General features: G+C 48.1%; 2 pseudogenes; one reads left to right on the plus strand and one right to left on the minus strand.

Annotated features, from left to right (window-relative positions):
* Positions 1 to 3413: 3413 nt before the first annotated feature.
* LOC121838445 lies at positions 3414 to 12263 on the plus strand (annotated as a pseudogene).
* Positions 11843 to 21240, minus strand: part of LOC121833069 — a 36492-nt pseudogene continuing 27094 nt past the window's right edge.

Genomic DNA, 21240 nt, shown 5'->3' on the forward strand with positions numbered 1-21240 from the left:
GCGGAGTCAGTTTCGCCCCAGCGTTCGACTCTGCTGTCACGCCGACTTCGACGCCTGCGACGCTCTGCTTTCTTCTGTTTCCTTTTTATTCTTGGGCACAAGTTCGCCCCATTAAACGTTTAGTTTTTTCAGTTAGTATCGCCTCATCACTTGCCATTCGTGACAATATCTGTAAGACTTGATCGGTGGACAATAAATGGGTGAATAACCGTTGCAATGTTTAATAATTAACCAAAATCTGTTAGTTAACTTGTTTATTAGCGGCTTAATTGGCCATGGTGCAATTGCAGTTTTAAAAGGAGTTGTTATTAAAAGGGCAACGCAACAATTTTCGTACTTTGTGCAAATACCACTTAGAACGGATCCCTCACGTTAATGATCTATGAAACACGCGTTCGTTTTTCACCCGACGCAATAGAAGTCCCAGAATAAAATTAAAGAAAAACGAGCAGCGCCCACCCCCTCAACTCGCAGCCAGAACAAGCGGCCACGTGATCTAGAGCCGATTATATGCCGCCAGTGTTGATCATAGCTACGCGCTGGGGTTGGCAAAGCACAGGACACGCGCTTAGTTCCAGACATTGTTATGGCTCGGCTGTTGTCGTCGTTGCAGCGATTGGACACGGGCCACTACCCGAATGCTTCTAAAACTAGCAATTATCACAAGCCCAACTCGAGTGCACACGCAATTCGCGGGTCCAATCTATGAACCGCATTCAAATATCGTCCTTGGGGTGTAGTGCGATCCCCACGTTACATCATCAAATTTTGCAAAGGAGAGATGGAATGAAAATGATCGCTTTTGTCCTTGAAATTACACCGCAACAAAGGAGTTTCTTGGCCAGTGACGTTCCATGTGAGTATCCTTGAGTCCCACTAGTGCCAGTAAGCTCGTGTAAAATGAAAAACATTCCAATTGAATATCGGTTCACCGCCCCTTTAAAGGCACAATTTTGACAATTCGCGAAAAAGCAACGAGGCTCGCAAATTTTATCGTAAAAGTTTGCCTTCCTTCGCTTGATTCAGAAACCGCGTTATGAAAATATGTAGAATAATAATAGTCGTCTTGATGTGTGGCGCCGGCGAGTCCACCAAAGACACGCTGTCGAGTTAGTGACAAGGGGACAGAAACAACTGTCATTTTTCTACGCATCGATATCAGCACAACCTCATTCGCGCTTTCAGCGCCCGGTTTTTAATTAAGCGAAGAAAGGCAAAATTTTAGCGATGAATATCTCAAAACAGAACGAGCCGGGGTTGGTAGAGATAATTAATCTTGAGGAAGAAAACGAGAAGGGACGGACAGACACAACAAAAACGAGCGCCTCGTTGCTTTCGGTCAAAGCGTGTTGTTTGTTCGCGAACTTTCTAAAGTGGGTTGGCCTTTAACAATGGCTCCCTTTAAAGCTGCAATTGCAACATGGCCCATTAAACCGTTCATTAACCCTTTGCCTACCGCAAAATTTTCAAAAAAGAAAAGATTTGAAAATACCGATTTTTTTTATGTGCCCTATACTCTGTTTCACCTTGTGTTGTACCGCAGGAAAGGCTACAAGCGCGAGCTCCTTGCTCTAGGGCACATCTCGGCGGCACAAGCTCTCGTGCACTAAGGGCATGCAGCTGCCAATGCTGAGCTCGCACTTCTAGCCTTCGCTGCGGTACAATATAAGGTGAAACGGAGTGTATAAAATCGTGGTACCGACACGTGCACCGCTCAGAGTGAAAAAAAAAAGGCGGGCTGCGCGAGCTGGATAACTACACTACAGCGCGCCACGAACTGTCAACACACGCGCCCTCACGAGCTCCCGTTGCCGAGCCGCTGCGGTCCCAACACTACCCAAGTATTCTAGTACATCGAGCCCCACCCCTGCCCGTTTCGATCTGGATCAGCATCGTACCGGCGTGCGGTCGTGTATCACTACTGCGTGATGCACGTTAAGGACCCCAGGCTAGCGGTTGTGCCGCACTGGCTAAATTGCTCATCTACAGCTGGGAGACTCGTCGCCCCTGCGAGGCAGACCAAGTTCTAGGCTGTATAAACACACACACAACCCAATTTTTTTAGTACACTGTAATCATACTGTACTTTATTGCACTTAAAAAGAAGAGTATGGAGGGCGTGCGAGTTCTGCGGGAAGGTGGGGGCCTATGCGACATGTGTGCCCGCAGAACTGACCCTTCATACATGTATTAGAATACCATAGCTCAGCTGGCTCGGCTGCCTTCAAAAGAAAAGTCATTTTGGTTGCGGAAGACATCGGCAACAGTGCTGCCGGACGACAATCAGTCGTAAATGAAGGCAGCATCCACGGATGGAGACGACAAAAGCAAGCTCTGTTTGCGTTCAACGGAACGAGAAGCTTTAGGAGCCCAAAGAATGGCATGTTCGCCGACGTCGAGGCAAGTCTCGGCGACTTCGTACAAGAGCAACGTGAACAGCACCTCGCCGTAAATATTGAGCTGCTGCAAGAGAACTTCGGCGAGCCGACATTGGGTTGCTCGCTTTATGCGCCGCGCCGCGTTTCCACTGCGTCGGCGCACACTCATCGCTCGCTCTTTCAAGAAGTGCGGGATTTCAAATACGCTCGACGGCACTGAAGACGACTGCCTTTGGGAGGAGGCGTCGGATAAGGAGTCTGATGGAAATGATGACAGTGATTAAGGTTCAATTACGACGCAAATAAATTTTTTAAAGACTTCCTGGGTCACATTTTACGCGGTCCTTAAATTGTTTCGTATTATACGTGAATAAAACTTTTTTTTTCCTTCGCTGTCCTCAAGTCATGCTTCGTATTATACGCGGGCTCATATTTTATGTGGGTTTTTACGGTAACTTCACTTAGTTACAAGTTACTGGAAAAAGTACGTAAGATACATAGTATACAGAAATTGAGAAATGAAAGTACCTAGGTGTGTAACTCGGGTACAACAAAAATACCTAGGTACCGATTGCCAGGTACGTGTACCTACCGCAGAATATTGTGCATCCGCCCATTCGGCACTAAGCACCCACCCCCATAATTTGAAACATTTGAAAAAATATGCACAGAACATAAGATAAAATTGATGACTTCACATGCGCCCATCCCCTATTTTTTGCAATTATCTTCAAATTTTCAGTGGGTGCTTGCTCGGTATTTTTACGGTAGACACTTTGCAACCCTGATTATCACATACTGCTTTGCTTTTTATCTGCCTTTAAAATTGCAAAATAGTCAACCAACATGAACTTTGCCTTCAGTTCCTGGTAACCTCACGTGCTACACATAGAAACGTCACAATGCGTCAAGTAGATGGTAGGGCACCACACATTTCCGGAAAGTTCTACAGCAGGGCGGGCGGAATTCTCTGGCACAATATAAAGAACAGGTCCACAAAAGAGCAATCGAGTGAAAATTAATCCTTGGAAGAAAATGTATACGGTTTTGAACTGTTAAGAAGTCTGGGGAAGGTGGCAGTTATTCCAGGCATCACGTACGGGAATGGGGCGACTGGCCTCGAATCAAACAAGCATAATTTTCTAAAGACAAGGCAGCTAGAGGCAAAAGGAATGGCCCCTGGAGCTTCCTCCAGCGGCTCCAATAGAGCAGTCCAAGGACACCTCGGCTGGTTGAGCATAGAGGACAAGGAGACAGTGGTGAAGCCCAGCTAGGAGACACCCGAGACAGATGGATCAGAGAAGGTGGACAAGATCTGGACCTACATGGTCTCCAGCGACCAGAACACCAAGTGGTGGGAAAAAACAAGGACACTCGCACATCACTGTCACATCCCAACACGACCTTTGATGGATAGCAAAGACCGGAGCACCACGCTGCAGCCAAAGCCAAGGCGGCGAGGATGCTCGTGCAAGAGCAAGAGAGATAACAATGGAGAAATAGCATGGCCTAGAAATCATCGTCATGGATGCACGGGGTAGAGGACACAATTGAGAGTGTTTTCACGAAAACACCGGGGGAAGCAGTTTCTTAATCAATGCAGGGGCAGGGACTCTCCAAAGACGGCAGTGGAGGACCCACTTCACCGAAGACCTAGAGACAGCTTGCGCCAGCTGAGGGGAGGAGGCATATAGTGATGGACTGCAAAGGTATAAGGTCACAGCCAGAAATCAACTTGTTCCTGGAGGCTCTTGCCATTGGGACAGGGGCAGAAGCCACCATAGACTCGGCGGATGCAGCACAAGAGCCGTAGAGCAAGTATATGATGTACGTGTTCTCCCGCCAAAAAATGTTGCGTTTTTTCACTGCAACAATAAACTATGGATGATTCAAAGGCAAAGTGTAGTGCTAGCAGTCTGAACCTGATGCCAGTTTCAGAACTAACCATCATCTCATTTAAAAGTTAAGTGATTTTCTAAAACATTTTAATGGGAAAAATGCGGCCCATTTTAGCTCGTTTTTAGGTGACTGGTGCCATTCAGCTTCATGAATTCGAAAACTTTATTAACTGCCATTTTCTGATAAAAACTTCAGAAATTTGTTTATAATAGATATTGGTTAATTCTGGAACTTTCGTATCTGGTTCAGACCACTAGGATATTATTTGGGTGGAGAATGAGTGTTCACCTATGCGTAGTTTACTTTCGTGGTAAAAAAATGCTGTAATTTTTTTTTCTTTTGATGGGGGGCGGAAATGCCGAAATAAAACTTTCCAGAGAGCTTCTCTGCTAACAGCATTCCTTCAGCTAAAATATGCAATGGCTGGAAAAGAAAACTAACACTGGCAGCTCGAACTGTCTAGCTTTATTTGGAGGAACACTGATACAAAACTCTGATTACACATTTATCTGCAGTTTAAGATATATACAAATGCATAACACAATGCAAAACTATGCACACACTGACCAACAATACACAGGATGCAGTAAATCAAGCAAAAAAAAAGGATGTGGTAGTACAAAAGTCATCGTCTGGCATACATGACACCTGCGGTCCGAAAACTCCGACATACAGGTACACGGAAACAATTACAGTCAAATCCACTTATAACGAACGTGATAGCTCCGCGAAATGTGGTAGTTTTATCAGTAGTTCGTTATATCTGGACTTCCCTTTAAAACATTATAAATAAGGATAATGAAGCTGGTATTGGTAGTTTCACTCTGCCAGCTCTTTATTTAAAAAAACTGTTTACACGATTCTAACGGGCCCCCAATTGTAACGCGATTGCAGATTTAGCTTTCAGATAAATAAAAAGTAAATTGTTGCGGATTCTACCGCCCAAGTAAAATAATGTAGATTGATCACATACCTCATAGAACAGACTTTATGAAACGCACGCCAGCACAAAAACGAATGCCGTGCACTAGTACGACGATGGTTCTTCGCTGTCCACAAAGATAATTAATACTCGCTTTGGCCTAAAGTGTTTTAAGTGCCGCGCTTCCTGCGCATGTAAGAGTCCGAGGCCGTCGCCTCTGGCAGGGTCGCCTTTCAAACAATTGCGAGCTCGTCAGGTGGTTGGGATTGCGAGGCCACGCAGTGCTGCTCCGTTGTCATTTTCCGCCAGCGTGATGCCCTTTCGTTTAAAAGATTTTTTTTCCCATCTTAAAACGACAGACACGAGTCCGTAGACGCGAGAGAATGTGCATGATACCAAAATGGCAAACATAAACAAACTGTCACGATGGCGATGAGGCTAGCCAACTTGTACCAAACGTTGAGCTCTTCTTGAGTTGCATACAGAGTTTGAGTTTGCAAACGTAGAACAAACGAACGCAGCACGGTATGAGAGTTGACTTTCTCTTCCTCTTCTCTTTCCCGCGCAAGCTCAATGAGCAGACTACGCGATCCGGGAGCAGAGCCGGGAGGGCATTTTTGCTTTTGTAGTTTTGTTTTTTCCCTCCTGCGATGCCAAGGCCGTGAAAATGACCTTGAGCGTCTCGCGGACCGCCGCGCCCGGAATGTAGCTCTTCTAATCTTTGCTCTCTCTCTTTTTTTTTTCCTTTTTCCGCCTGGGAGTTTTTTTTTTGTTTTTTTTTTTCTTTCGAAAGCGGACTTTGTGTTCGTTGCAACAGTATAATGCTTTGAAAAACGGACGTTTTATCGGGACAAATTTTAATGGGGAGGGCCTTGAATCTGTATATTTTCTGAAAGTTGGTCGTTATAACCAATAGTTTGTTATATGTGGGATCGTTATAAGTGGGTTTTACTGTATCAAGAACAAGAATACAGAGCAACAGAAAATTGTGATAACTTAAACACAAGAGCAATATCTCAAAGCAGGTGTCATATAAATACATGATTATGAAGGTGCCAGTGGAGGAAAGGAAGTAATGTCACGATCTTTCTCGAACGTGGACGAGGGGGGCCGAAGCACCCGCCGAGGAGAGACGACACGCAGCCTGGTTGTGAGGGTGGACGATGACTGACCGGAGCACGTGTGCTCAACGGTGTTTATTAGCGCGGTGAACAATGTTGCCCACCGAGCCAGGCGGCCGCAGACGGGCGGACTGGAGGGGGGCGCTACATACTTGTCACATTCCTCCCCCCCAGTTTGTTTCTCTAAAAAACAAAATAACTAAATACACAGCGCGCACGGCCGACACCATCTCGGCGTCTGGTCATGCAAAGTCCCGGCCTGTCGACGATGAAGGTCACCCCGGCGAGTAGCGGTCAGGTGGCCTCCGCTGCCGTGCACTCTGCCTGGGCACTGGTGTCGACGGGCCAGGTGTGGCAACGCCGGGCGCTGCCTGAATCGGTCGCGCTCCACCCGGTGGAGCTGCAGGGACCGGATTTGGGGGTGGCACTGGTGCCACAGGAGTGGCGATGCTTGTCGCCTCCGGGGTGGGTGGCGCTCCGCTGGCCACGACTGGTGCTGTTGGGCCCCCTGCAGGCTGGTCCTCCGAAGCGACGGTTGAGGGTGCAAGCCAGGTCCCGGAGCGAGGCCTGACATGGTCGGCGTGCCGGTGCCAGGTGGTCCCGTCGGGCATGCGGACGAGCAGCGACGAGGCACTCGCTGGTGAAACCACACGCCCGGCAGACCATGGTGGGCCAGGACGGAAGTTCCTGGCGTACACCGACGCTCCCGGCTCCGGCAAAGGCCCGGGACGGCACCCTCGGTCAGCAGCCAGCTTCTGCTTCAGCTGCTTCAGGAGCGCCGTGGACCGGAGGTCTGGATGCAAGACGTCCAGGGGGTCTTGACCATCCGGCCCAGCAGAAGCTCGCAGGGGGCACGGCCAGTGACCTCATGCGGTGTGGTCCGGTATTGAAACAGTACCCGGGCCACCTGCATTCGGAAATCTCCGGGCTGGCTCTTCTTGAGCTTGTCCTTGATGGTCTGGACCACTCGCTCGGCTGCACCATTGGAAGCAAGATGGTACGGCGGAACCAGCATCCGGCGGATCCCATTCCTCTGCAGCCAGTCCAGGTACTCGGCGCTGGCGAAAGCGGGACCATTGTCGGACACAATGATGTCTGGCAATCCCTGCGCCGCGAAGACCTGCCGCAGAGCCGCAATGGTCGCGCTTGCCGATGGACTGGTGACTGGCAGTGCCTCCACCCACTTGGAGAAGGCGTCCACTACCACCAGGAAGTAGTGGCCCTTGAAGGGTCCCGCATAGTCCACGTGCAAGCGGGACCACGGCCTCTGTGGGAACGGCCAGGGGGTGATCTCCACGTGGCGCGAGGCTCGCTGGTTCTCCTGGCAGACCTGGCAGCCTTGCACCTGGTGCACGATGTCCTGGTCCAAGCCAGGCCACCAAACGTGTGACCGTGCCACCATCTTGGTCTCTTCAATGCCAGGGTGCCCCGCGTGCAGCAACTGCAGCACCTTGGCCCGCAGACTTTGTGGAATCACCACCCTGGAACCCCACAGCAGGCAGCCCTGCTCCAAGCTCAGCTCGGCGGTCTTGTGGCTGTAGGCCTGGTGACGCAGTTCCTCCCCTCGGGCAACCGCCTTGACCACTTGAGACAGGACCGGGTCCCGGCTGGTCGCCTGCTCCACCGCAGTCCTGGTGAGCACCCCTGGGTAGGCCCGCTCCAGCAGGAACACGTCGGCTGGCTCTGGAACGGCAGCAGGCACCTCCGGCAGGGGCAGGCGGCTCAGGGCATCGGCAGGTCCCAGGTCCTTCCCAAAGCGGTAGACCAGCTTGTACCTGTAGGCTGCCAGCGTCAAGGCCCAGCGTACCACACGAGGCGATGCTTGCACTGGGACTGCCTTGTCAGGTCCCAGAAGCCCCAGCAGTGGCTTGTGGTCTGTGACCGCCTCCAATTGCTGGCCCCACAGGTACTGGTGGAAGCGCTGGACCCCGAAGATGAGGGCCAAGCCTTCCTTGTCGAGCTGGCTGTAGCGTTGCTCTGCCGCATGGAGCCGACGAGAAGCAAACGCCACAGGGCGTTCCTGACCATCCGGACCCCGGTGCGACAGGACGGCTCCTACCCCGTACGGCGACGCATCCACGGTGAGGACTACAGGCTTGGCCGGGTCGAAGTGCACCAGCACTGGAGCCTTAACGACCAGCTCCTTGCTGCGCTGGAAGGCCAAGTCCTGCTCCTTCTTCCAGGCCCACTGCTGCCCATCATGAAGCGGGCGATGCAGCGGCTCCAGATGCGTCGACAGGTTGGGCAGGAACCTCCTGTAGAAGTTGATGAGGCCGAGGTAGCTCTGAAGCTCCTTCTTGCTCTTGGGCTTCGGCGCCTTGAGCACGGCCTCAATCTTGCGGGGTGCCGGGGCCAGGCCAGCCTGGGAGATGATGTGTCCCAGGTACTCCACGCTGGGGGTCAGGAACACGCACTTGTCCAGCCTCAGCTTGAGACCGGCGTCCTGTAGTCGTGTCAGGACTTTGCGCAGGTTCTGCAGGTGGTCCCCATCGTCGGTACCGGTAACCAGGATGTCGTCCAAGTACACCGCCACGTGCCTCATGCCCCTGAAGAGGTTGTCCATCTCTCTCTGGAAGATGGCTGGGGCTGAGGCCACGCCGAACGGTAGGCGCGTGTACTGGAAGAGTCCCATAGTTGTTGAAATGGTGACATACTTCCGGGCGGCATCCTGGAGCACCAGCTGCTGGTAGGCATCTCGAAGGTCGAGCTTGGAGAACTTCTGTCCCTCGGACAGGGCCGACCAGAGATCTTCTACCCGAGGCAGCGGGTACTTTTCGACGGTAGCGACGGGGTTGATGGTGACCCTGAAGTCCCCGCACATCCTGACGCGGCCGTCTTGCTTGAGGACTGGCACAATCGGTGCGGCCCACTCGGAAGACTTGACGGGCACCAGGATTCCTTCTCGCTGCAGCCGTTGCAGCTCCTGGGTGACCCCGTCCTTCAGGGCGAACGGCAGCGGACGCGGCTTGAAGAACCGAGGCCGGGCTCCCTCGGGTACGTGGATGCCGACCGTCGTGCCGGCGCAGGTGCCCACCCCCGGCTGGAACAGGGACTGGAAGTCGCTCAGGAGGCTCAAGACGTCCTTCACCACGTGCAGCGCAGCTTCTTGGTACTCCGGCAGCCGAACACCCAGCGAGTGAATCCAGTTCCGGCCCAGCAGCGTCGGCGACGACCCCTTGGTTAAATAAAGGGGAAGGATTGCCTCCCTGTCGCCAAGGCGAACGCTGACTTGGGCCCGACCCTGGACCTGGGAAAGCTGCCCGGAGTAGCTGCGCAGCATGACGTCAGACGCCTCGATAGACACGCCGGGGAAGGTCTGCTTGAACAGCTTCCCGGGCATGACAGACACGCTGGCCCCTGTGTCCGGCTCCATGGTGATGGGGTGGCCGCAGATTTCGGCAGACACCATGTATGGTGGCACAGACGATGAAATTCTCCTGGTGTGCCACACGTCGAAAATCTGCGGGTCCTCGGCCACGACATGGACCCTGGCTGAAGACGAACCCGGACCTGGTGCCGCTCGTCCCCGCCGCGTTCTCTTGCGACGACCACCCTGGCCGCGGGCTTGGCTGGAACCCGGGCTTGAACCAGGCTGCTGCTGCTGGCCGCCGCTCGTCCTCCCCCCTCGGCAGACACGTGCGAGGTGCCCAGTTCTCCCACACGTGAAACACTGTGCTTGGACGAACTGGCACTGCGAGGGGGAGTGGGCAGCACCGCAGCGGCTGCAGGCACCGCTCCTTGTCGCCATCTTGTTCACCGCCGCTTCTGCTGCTTCCGTCGACGGTGAGCCGGCCGCACGCGCAATCTCGCTGGCGTCCTTTGCTGCGGCTTCCATCGTCTGCGCTGCCTTCACCGCGTCGTCCAGCGAGGGGTCGGGGAGCTCCAGGAGTCGCGTCTGCATGGCAGGGTTGTTGATGCCGCAGACGAACCGGTCCCGGAGTAGCGAGTCCAACTGGTCGCCAAAGGCGCAGGTGCTCGCTAACCCTCGTAGCGCAGCGACGAACTGCCCAAGGGTCTCCCCGTCCCGGCGGCTCCGGTTGTTGAAGCGGAACCACTCCATAAGCGTGGATGGCGCCGGGCTGAAGTGCGAGCGCAACGTGGCGAGCAGCTCACCCAGCGTTTTGACGTGCGGCGCGGCCAGCTTGAGGAGGTCGAGCAGGAGGCTGAAGACGCGGGTCCCGCAGCTGGCCAAGAAGATGTCCCGCCGTTTCGCCTCGGGCGTGTCGTTCGCCTCGAAGAACACGTGGACTTGTTCTTCGTAGACAGGCCAGGCGGACCCATCTCCCTCGAACGGCTCGAGCTTCCCGTACAGCGGCATGGCGACAGGAGCGGAGGGCGGTGTTGCGACTCTCTCGGCGGCGTGGGCCGAACCGTGCACGTTGGTGGCCTCCAGTGCCACGGTTCCTCGTCGCCAGTGTCACGATCTTTCTCGAACGTGGACGAAGGGGGCCGAAGCACCCGCCGAGGAGAGACGACACGCAGCCTGGTTGTGAGGGTGGACGATGACTGACCGGAGCACGTGTGCTCAACGGTGTTTATTAGCGCGGTGAACAATGTTGCCCACCGAGCCAGGCGGCCGCAGACGGGCGGACTGGAGGGGGGCGCTACATACTTGTCACAAGTAAGAACACTTATAATACAAGCGAGTTCAAGCCAGTTCAGTTCTCTACATCCCTCCTTCAACAGAGTGTTGAACATGCATTATGGAGTATTAAAATTTGACACGCTGTCCATTGTAAAACCTGCTTGGTGGTGTGGGAATACGACTACCAAAGAATACCATGCATCCGCCCATTCCACATTAAGCGCCGATATACAAGTTTCTAAGATCTGAGAAAATATGCACAGTACATTTATGTGTAAAATTAATGACCGGACAAGTGCCCATTCCCCATTTTTTGCGATTATCTCTAAATTTTAAGTGGGCGCTTGCCCGGTATTTTACGGTATACTAGGGGGATAGCTTTTCTCTGCCTTTCGGAGAAGAGAGCGCACGCACAACTTCCATAAGTGCTCAAAATCGGAGAGGAATGCGTGCCAGTGCCTTTGACGGTAATTCCAAAAAAACATTGTTCCCGAGTATAGCAAAGTTCAAATTGGGAGCAGGAACCGCTGCAGTGCACACACACTCAAAAATCAGTTTCAAGCCGAGTTGATTGCTAAAATGGAAGGGCATGCTACAGGATAAAAAAATTAAAACCGAAAAAATTACTTTACACTAGGGTACTAGGATCGCAAAAGCAGAAAAAAGCCAGTATAGAAATTAAAACTGATTCTTTTTTTGATAATCGAAAGAAAATCTGCTCACATTTATTTTCTGCAAGTGCTTATTTTTTATACAGACAGGAGTAAAAACAAACATGAGACGAAACCTCAAATGAGCTACATTGACCTATTTCAATCTATTGAAAATTTTAAAGGTTTGTCATTACACTGACCAACCCCTTGATCACTTCTGGCAAGGAATTGCTTCCTACTTGTCAACACATTTATGTGATTACAAACAGTAGCATTCAGATGAAAGGCTTGTAGCAATGCAAGAGTTCGGCTATGTGTGCACAATCAATGTGGTAACCATACTGGATATGCAACCAACCGTTCTGAGAAGTCGACAGCGCAAAAGGCCATTCCCTACCACCTGATTAATGCAATCGCCCTTAGGTTCGTCATCCAGAGACACAGCCGCACTATAAGGTTTTTCACAGCTTTGTGTTTGTTTATGGTGGATCAGATTAGCATGAGGCGGATGCATCATAAAGTCTACAGGAACATTGCTGTACTCTTTAAGCCAATGCATTAATGTCATTTTAGGGCACCGCATGCATTTATACACTTCAACTGAAATGGTGTATATCTCTGCATGAGTCAAATGATTTCACATGTTACAAAACATGGAAGGCTAAACTTGCAGCTAGTGTACTAGTGTACTTTAAAGTACACTAGGTTGTGGCGGATCAAAATGTCATTCTCACCCGTGCGCACTCGGTTACGGAGGGATACGAAAATTCAGATCAAAGTTTGCACTTGTATGTCCTTTCACCTGTGGTTGATCAGATTTCAATTCTGATGCAAGGCTTCGGTAAACAGTGTGCAGCTATAAGGCTTCTGACCTGTGTGCATTTGAATATAATAAGCCAGATGAGAATTTGAAGCAAAGGTTGGGGGACAAAGCTTGTACTTGTATATCTTTTCACTTATGAGTGTTTTTGGTGAGGTTCATAAAGTTGCAATTCCGAGCAGTCATGGAAACTCAGCTGCACCATAAGGTTTTTCACAGCTGCGTTTGTTTATGGTGGATCAGATCGGAATGAGCCAAGGCTTGGGGACACCTGTACAGGGGTGGAAGCAAGCTTCAGCCTTTTGTAGCAGGTCTGAGAGCAGCAAAGATGCCCCTTTGGAACAGTTCAGGAACTACAAAAGTAGAGTTTCGTAGCGGCTAAAGTAAATCCTGGAGCTGGTCACCCACAGGTCGAACTTGGGTCTGTAAGCGCAGAGATGTTTTTCTAAGTACAACAAATATCATAACGAAAAAGCATCTACATGTAACGTACAGCACCATTTCCAAACATACCCTTTCCTTACATCCTAATCCAGCCCTTACCATTAAAAAGCAAACATCATAAATGCAATTTATCTAAATGGTAGCTATTGCAAACTGTCCTGGTAGAGGGTTCGTTCCTCTTATGGATTTCCAATAGAAGGCATAGTCAACAAAATAAGCACAGCTTAAGCGTCATGAAAACAAAACGTGCATATTTAACAACCCAAATCACAAGTATCCATAACTTGAAAACAAAACCATTTAAAAATGCAATAGTATGGGATGAAATTAAGCTCAATACTAACTGACTACAGTTTTCATTGTTAGGGGATACAAATGCTCCCCAAGTCCCTGTTTAGCAAACATAAATGTATTCCAATACTCAAGTCAACAGAATACAAATCTCTCATTATAGTACAAATGCAGAAAATTGAAAAATTCATATCTTCTCTGCTCATACACACGTGCCTACGACCGTACTAAAACAAGCATGACTGAATAGAATAAGAAAGCTTGTTTAGGAGTTTGTTAAAAAAAAGTGGCTGACAAAACTAGCAAGTAAGTCTCAATACTTCTGACAAAGCCACCTATGCAGTTCCCATTTTCAAAGATCAGACATCTACATGCAATGTTGGCCGAGCTGTGGCACTGATGGCACAAAGCAACGCGCCCAGACAAGTGCTTCGACGGCACTGGTACGGAACGGAAACTTAAACAACTAACTCACGCGATCTTCCCTTGCGCTGCTGGCGCTTGACAGCTCATCAACATATGACTATGAAACGAAATGGAGCACTGTCTACTTACCTGGTCTGGAATAAATCATAATTTTCATTAGATTAAAATGGGCAATCAACACCTGTTTTTATCAAACAAACAAGTCACCTGCTTTCATAACTGAAAAAACTTTTGTGGATAGTTTTGGTGCAACATTTGGGCTTGGGAGAGGATGGCCCAGCGAAAGTGGAATGGCACACAATGGCGCAGCGCTTCCACCCCTGCTTGTATTGCTTTTCATCTGTGTGCTTGATTATGGCATCAGAGATGAAAATATTGAGAAAGACTTGGGGTGCAAGCAGGCATTTATATGGCTTATAATCCGTGTGCTCGACTGTGTTTAATCAGCTTACTCTTTGAGCAAAGGCTTGGGTACACAGCTAGCATTCAAATGGCTTTTCACAACTGTGTTCAGTTATCGCAGATTAAATAAGAACTCTGAAAAAGGGTCTTGGGGCATATCTTGCACTTAAATTACTTTTCACCAATGTTCGCTTATGGTGTCTCAGATGTGAATTCCATGCAAAGGCTCGGAGCACAGCTTGCACTTAAATGGTTTTCACCTGAGTGTGTTCCATAATGGCGGATCAGATCGGGATTTTTAGAAGACTTGGGGGCACAGCTTGCACTTAAATGGCTTTCCCCCAATGTGTGTTCGGTTATGGTGGCTCAGTTCAGAATAGAGAGCAAACGCTTGGGGACAAAACTTACACTTGCATGGTTTTTGACCTGTATGGATCCGATTATGCCAGACCAGAATGCCTTTGAGAAAAGGCTTGGGGGCATACCTTGCACTTAAATGGTTTTTCACCAGTGTATGTCAGATTATGCCTTCTTAATTTACGATTCTGAGTAAAGGCTCGGGGCAATGCTTGCACATAATTGGCTTTTCACCCGAGTCTGATTATAGGAGATCAGGCTTGAATTCCGAAAAAAGGCTTGGGGGCATAGCTTCACTTCAATGGCTTTCACCCGAGTGTGTTCAATTATGCCACATTGGACTTGGATTCCAAGAAAAGGATTGAGGTCATAGCTTGCACTTAAATGGCTTTTCACCTGGGTGTGCTCGATTATGGCAGATCAGACCGGAACTCTGAGAAGGCTTGGAGGCACAGTTTGCACTTATATGCCTTTTCACTTGATTGTGTTCAATTATGGCGGAGCAGACTGGAATTCCGAGAAAAAGCTTGGGGGCACAATTGCACTCATATGGCTTTTCACCTGAATGTGTTCGATTATGGCAGATCAGACTGGAGCTCTCAGAAAAGACTTCGGGGCACAGCTTGCACTTAAATGGCTTTTTACCTGAGTGTGTTCGATTATGGCGCATCAGATTGGAATTGTGAGAAAAGGCTTGGGGGCACAGCTTGCACTTAAATGGCTTTTCACCCGAGTGTGTTTGATTATGGCGGATCAGATTGGAATTCCGAGAAAAGGCTTAGGGGCACAGCTTGCACTTAAATGGCTTTTCACCTGAGTGTGCTTGGTTATGGTTTTGCAGATAGGTATTTCGAGCAAAGGTTCGGGGGCAGAGCATGCACTTAAATGGCTTTTCACCTGAGTGTGTTCGGTTATGGCGGATCAGATCGCCATTCTGAGCAAAGGCTTGGGGGCACAGCTTGCACTTAAATGGCTTTTCACCCGAGTGTGTTCGATTATGTAAGATCAGAGCACTATTACGAGAAAAGGCTTGGGGGCACAGCTTGCACTTAAATGGCTTTTCACCTGAGTGTGTTTGGTTATGGCTTTGCAGATGGGCATTTCGAGCAAAGGTTCGGGGGCAGAGCATGCACTTAAATGGCTTTTCACCTGAGTGTGTTCGGTTATGGCGGATCAGATCGCCATTCTGAGCAAAGGCTTGGGGGCACAGCTTGCACTTAAATGGCTTTTCACCCGAGTGTGTTTGAATATGGCGGATCAGATTGGAATTCCGAGAAAAGGCTTGGGGGCACAGCTTGCACTTAAATGGCTTTTCACCCGAGTGTGCTTGGTTATGGTTTTGCAGCTGGTTATTTCGAGCAAAGGTTCGGGGGCAGAGCATGCACTTAAATGGCTTTTCACCTGAGTGTGTTCGGTTATGGCGGATCAGATCGCCATTCTGAGCAAAGGCTTGGGGGCACAGCTTGCACTTAAATGGCTTTTCACCCGAGTGTGTTCGATTATGTAAGATCAGAGCCCTATTACGAGAAAAGGCTTGGGGGCACAGCTTGCACTTAAATGGCTTTTCACCTGAGTGTGTTTGGTTATGGCTTTGCAGATGGGCATTTCGAGCAAAGGTTCGGGGGCACAGCATGCGCTTAAATGGCTTTTCACCTGAGTGTCTTCGGTTGTGGCGGATCAGATCGCCATTCTGAGCAAAGACTCGGGGGCACAGCTTGCACTTAAATGGCTTTTCACCCGAGTGTGTTCGGTTGTGGCGGATCAGATCGCCATTCTGAGCAAAGACTCGGGGGCACAGCTTGCACTTAAATGGCTTTTCACCCGAGTGTGTTCGATTGTGTAAGATCAGAGCACTATTACGAGAAAAGGCTTGAGGGCACTGCTTGCACTTAAATGGCTTTTTTCCAGAGTGTGTTACATTATGCCTTCTTAAATGAGAATTCCAAGCAAAGGCTTTTAGGCAAAGCTTGCACTTAAATGGCTTTTCACCAGTGTGTGTTTGGCTATGCTTGGTCAGTTGGGAATTACTAGCAAAGGCTTGAGGACACAGTTTGCACTTGAACTTGTTGCTTTTGTGCTTTTGAGCGTTGCTTGGCACTTTGGACCTGGAGTGAGAGGACACGGGAGGATGCTGGCTCTTGGATTGTTCATCACCATGGGCAACCAGGTGGTTCACGATGCCACGCTGATCTCTGGTGTCATAGGTACAGGAACAACACCCAAACCAGATGTCCTCAGTGGCTTTCAATGGGCAGCTGGTCTCTCTCGAAAGTGCAGCTCCGTCTCCTACAAGGCCTCATTGCATTAGGATACACTAAGAAAGCACAACAAAGATAGCCACATGTTTTAGAAATAAGCAGCCATTATTGTAGTTCTGCATCAGCTGAGTGGTTGAATTTCATTTTTTCCATTTTTACATCAGTTCAAAGAAGCACTCAATGAAACAAATTTTGGCTTGGGATAAAAAAATGTAGTTTGGCATTAAATTAATAGCATATTTCATAAGCCAATAAAAGTTAGAAAGTCAAAAGCCTGTTTTTCGGTATAAAAATCTGAAAACAGATCATTTCATACCTCCTGTCCTTTGACAGATATCCACCTTTTCACTGATACATCCCTGGTACCCAAACATCTCACCTGGACACAAAGCCACAAAGCACGTCACACGACAGCCAGCCTGTCTATTCTGTTCACCCTTAAGCAATTTGTCGCTAAAAAGAATACCCACTTGACAGTTTCTTTGCATGCTGTGTTGCCTGACTGATTTTCTAAATAGTAATTTGGAGAAATACTTTTTGCAAGTACATAATGAAGTGTGACGTGGTTGTCAAAATGATAATGAAAAGAATGAGCTCAAAGCAGCAGCCACTTTTGTGAAAGCACGGTTGCTGCACGTGGGAAGAGTGGATTACCCGCATAACATTGAATTTCAAAATGAATGAATGCACAACTCTGCTCTCATGGGAGCTTATATACAGGAACCCTAGCCGACACTAACATCATTGCACCCTGCCGGTGATCTGCCCTACTTGTTCATCCAGAGAAAAATAAACATGGTCGTGTGAAATAATGTGGAAGGTATGTGCTTAGCAACATAGCAAAACTTGTACAAAGAATCCATTGAACTGGCTGCAATGAAAGTTTTCACGAAGTTGTGTTTAGGTGGGGCTTCTATTGTATTCAAAGTTCATGGGTGTAGACTTTAGCTAAGTTGAAACATCATATTTTTGCCAAAGAACAGGGAGCGAAAAAGTTAGAATCATCCGGTTGGAACTGCCACTCAAAGATGGAACCACACACTCAATCTGCTGGATTTGCTTTTGGGCGTTCATATCAAAGAAACTTTTGTCTGCTTTATGTTGTGCAATCTGTGAAAAGGCATCAATTAGAAGGTTTTGACCACCATAAAATACCGAGCCTGCACCCTACTTGAGCAAGTGGCCCCCCCCCCCCCACATCTAGGAATTTCCCATTTCTGTACGCGACCGAGCAAGCGTCCCCCTCCCATAGCCGCCCATCCCGAAGGCATTTCCTAGCTTTGTTTCGGGCTTTTCGGCTGTCACAGTGTGCAAAGCTAATATTCAATCCCATCCAATTCAAGAGGCTGCTAGAACGCACCACCAGCCATCGCTGCCATTTCCTTAGTGCTTGCGTCGGGAGCGGTTGTCTTGTTGGCCAAGCATCCGTATACGGAGCAAAAGAAACTCAAATTTGTGGATTGACCTCGGAAGAATGGCAAAAATGTCTATCTGACCTCTTGCCATTTCAAGTTGGACATAAGAGGGTAGTACGCAAGAGGGACACGAAGTACAAAGTTTTGCTGCAACACAACTTCGAGGAGTCAAAGGTATAACGCAAATTGAGCATTGGTGCCCATCTTTAGTGAAGTTGACGACACCTTGTACTAGTTCTCAGAGCGCGAAATGAACTCTGGACGTGCGGCTAGGAGGGCGATCTTCATGAACGGCTGTCTGACAACGGCGCCGTTGTCCCCAAGAAACCCAACGAGCTACGGACTGAGGGCCTAGACCTGAGTTGGATCTGATTCTGAGGAATTATTTTGTGGCTTTGATAGCGACTGAGGTGAATACCAGAATTTCCGTTTTCTGAATTGAATATTGATTGGAGTGTCCGTAAATAAATGTTTGAATAATGCAGGCTATAATGCTTTTTTTCTTTACTTTTACTGGCCACCATTTTGTGGTCGCCATCTTGAATATTAGGCCCAATCCGAGTAAGAGCCCCCTCTATATCCAGGCGAATTATCTCCAAATTTTGGGAAGGCGCTTATATTTTACGGTAGGTGCATAAGAATTTTTCAGTCAACATGTTTTCTCTAAAACCTACTTACCAAATTTGAGAATAATAAATGCATTATCAAAAGACAGTAAAAAGTTTAATAACCCTTAACAGACAATTTGCTAGGCCTGAATACTGCTTGGAGACACCCTCTATATATATTCAAATAAGAATTTAAAAAAAAGTGTTGCATGATAGTGTGCAGATTCTAAGTACTCAGTTGACACACTGTTGCTGCTTGCTTTCAGAATAGTATCTGCAAGGCTCAGGGAAACAGCACATGAGTTCCAGACAACTGAGTCAAAGTTTGCAGCCTTGATTTCAAGCAAGATTACCACAAGAGACAGTTACTGAGGGCTAGTTAATGTTACACGTGATTCTAAGAAGTAGACCACAGACAAGAAGACGAAAACCTGTCTCAATGGTACTCTGAAATGGCGAGATGTAGAAGAGGCAATAATTGTTTGCCAGTGTGAGGACATTATTGTGTTAATTAAAGAGACAAATTGTACAAAACAGGTTTAAGCGACAATTAGGATTGGCTCTGTAGGAAATTGTATGGTCAAACATCAATCGCACTGGACCTGGCGATGCAAAGGTTTTTACAAGTGATGGACTGAATCTGCCGAACTTCAGATTTGGCAAAGTTCGGCACATGCCGAACTTTTGAAGAAATGTTTGGCAAAAATTCGGCAAGCGTCTGCGCACGTCCGAGAACGCGATGGGGCCATGGATTGCAAATGGCTGCCGTGTGGTTGTGCGGTTGCCACTGTACTGTGTAGTGCTACCAGCGGTTAAGGCAGGGTGCGGAGTGGGCGACATGGTAACTGTGTTCAGCCTTTGTGAGTGTAGTTCTCTTTAATATTCTCTGCCTCAAGAACGGAAGATCGACCAGAAACCAAAAATTGACGCAAAAACGACCCAGTCCACTGCGCAACTGACAAATGATGTGGTACATTTGGGATAAAATGATTTTAATTTGATCTTTCCAGTGATGCAACGAGGTAGTTGCCGCATCAACTGACAAGTACTTTAAAGCACTCCTCGCCATTATAGCAATCCTGTTTTCGGCTGACAAGTAGTTTGTACCAAAACAAAATAATATTGCTTTTCAGTTAATGTTATTTCGCGGTTTCCATCTTTACCTGCACAAAACTAAACACACAACTATCATGCTCGACGTTGCACAACCGACATCCCTAAATCTTCCACATCTTCATAAATGTCCGGTGTGTCCAAACATCAGAAACCGGCATTTTAAAAGTGAAAAACGAGATGTTGCGAATATGGAATGCACTTTCATGCAAAGCTAAAGTGACTAAAATCGAAAAACATGCATATTTACAATAACATTGTTATCTCTTGGGATGAAGGCTCAGCAGCCGTTGCATTCATTTTCACGCACGAAGCGGTGACTCGCAGAGAAAGCGGAGAAAGTAAGAACACAGTGTTACCGCCTTTATTTCAACAATACACTTGCAGGCGTGCACTGATGAGGCCTCAAAACCGAAACTCGCATATCGTGACTGCGCTGACTGCGCCCCCTACTACCAAACCCCATTGTTACACCACTTCTGCAAAAAGTCAATTTAAAATTACCAGTAAACACACAAAAATGACACCGATACAATTATCTTGTAGAATATTAGCTTGTTTAGTAATAACTGTGTCAATATGTAGTAAAAAATCCTAAAAACTCCCTTTGCACGCAAAACGATATATCAACTTCTAGGTCTGGCAACAATGTATTTTTGCCGAATCTTTCGAAAAGTTCGGCAAAAATTCGGCATTGCTGAATCCTAAGATTCAGCGCAGAATTTTGGATTCGGCAAAAGTTTGGCCCATCACTAGTTTTTACTTTTGTAAGGGGTAGAACAGGGGAAAGAGAAGCATTGCTTAAAACCTCGTGGTTTGATTGACCTTGACACAGCACTTGTTAGAGAAGTTCAAATTTTGTACCATTGGCTCTATTATGAATGGTGTGGTGCTGGCCGTGTGCAGTGCCAGATTAAGTCTTTCAAAGGCCTGGTTCAAGAAAATTGAGGGCGGCCCCCTTCACTTTCTAGCTCGCCAATATCTTGCATTTATATCAGTGAAAAAAGTACCAATTATTCTTCATGTTTAATTTCTGCACATACCATTTATCTCAATGTTTACAAGATGATGCTAACATAAACAAATATTTCTGTAAGACTTGCCTACTTTTCTATACCAAAATACTATCACAGATATACCAGAAGTTTTAATTACCCATTGCCTTCGGCGTGAGAAGCAGCAGATCTTTGATAGGCAATATAAGGACCAAATAGGCTCTCTCTACATGAAAGCCGCACAAAAATATATCTTGCTGAGCAGCATTTTCCTTAAGAGATATGCAATATACTTATGTTGTTTGCTAAGTTAAGTGCTTTTCCTTGTAATTATATTACAAGATAAATGTGAAAATCTTTTCGCGAGCCGGATGCAGCACGCGGGCCGCATGTTGTCCACCTCTGCTCTAAGCCCTTCCACACAATAGCTTAGCCCACAAGGTGATGCAGTGAAGTGCCCCTCATGAGAAGCACTTGGAGCACCATGCATGCAAATAAAGTGGGAACCATTTCAGCCCATGCGGCAAGCTCTGCCTTTTCATCGCAATCGTCA

The sequence above is a fragment of the Ixodes scapularis genome, unplaced genomic scaffold (genome assembly GCF_016920785.2).
Source record: "Ixodes scapularis isolate PalLabHiFi unplaced genomic scaffold, ASM1692078v2 PGA_scaffold6__148_contigs__length_123643588, whole genome shotgun sequence".
Lineage (NCBI taxonomy): Eukaryota > Metazoa > Arthropoda > Arachnida > Ixodida > Ixodidae > Ixodes > Ixodes scapularis.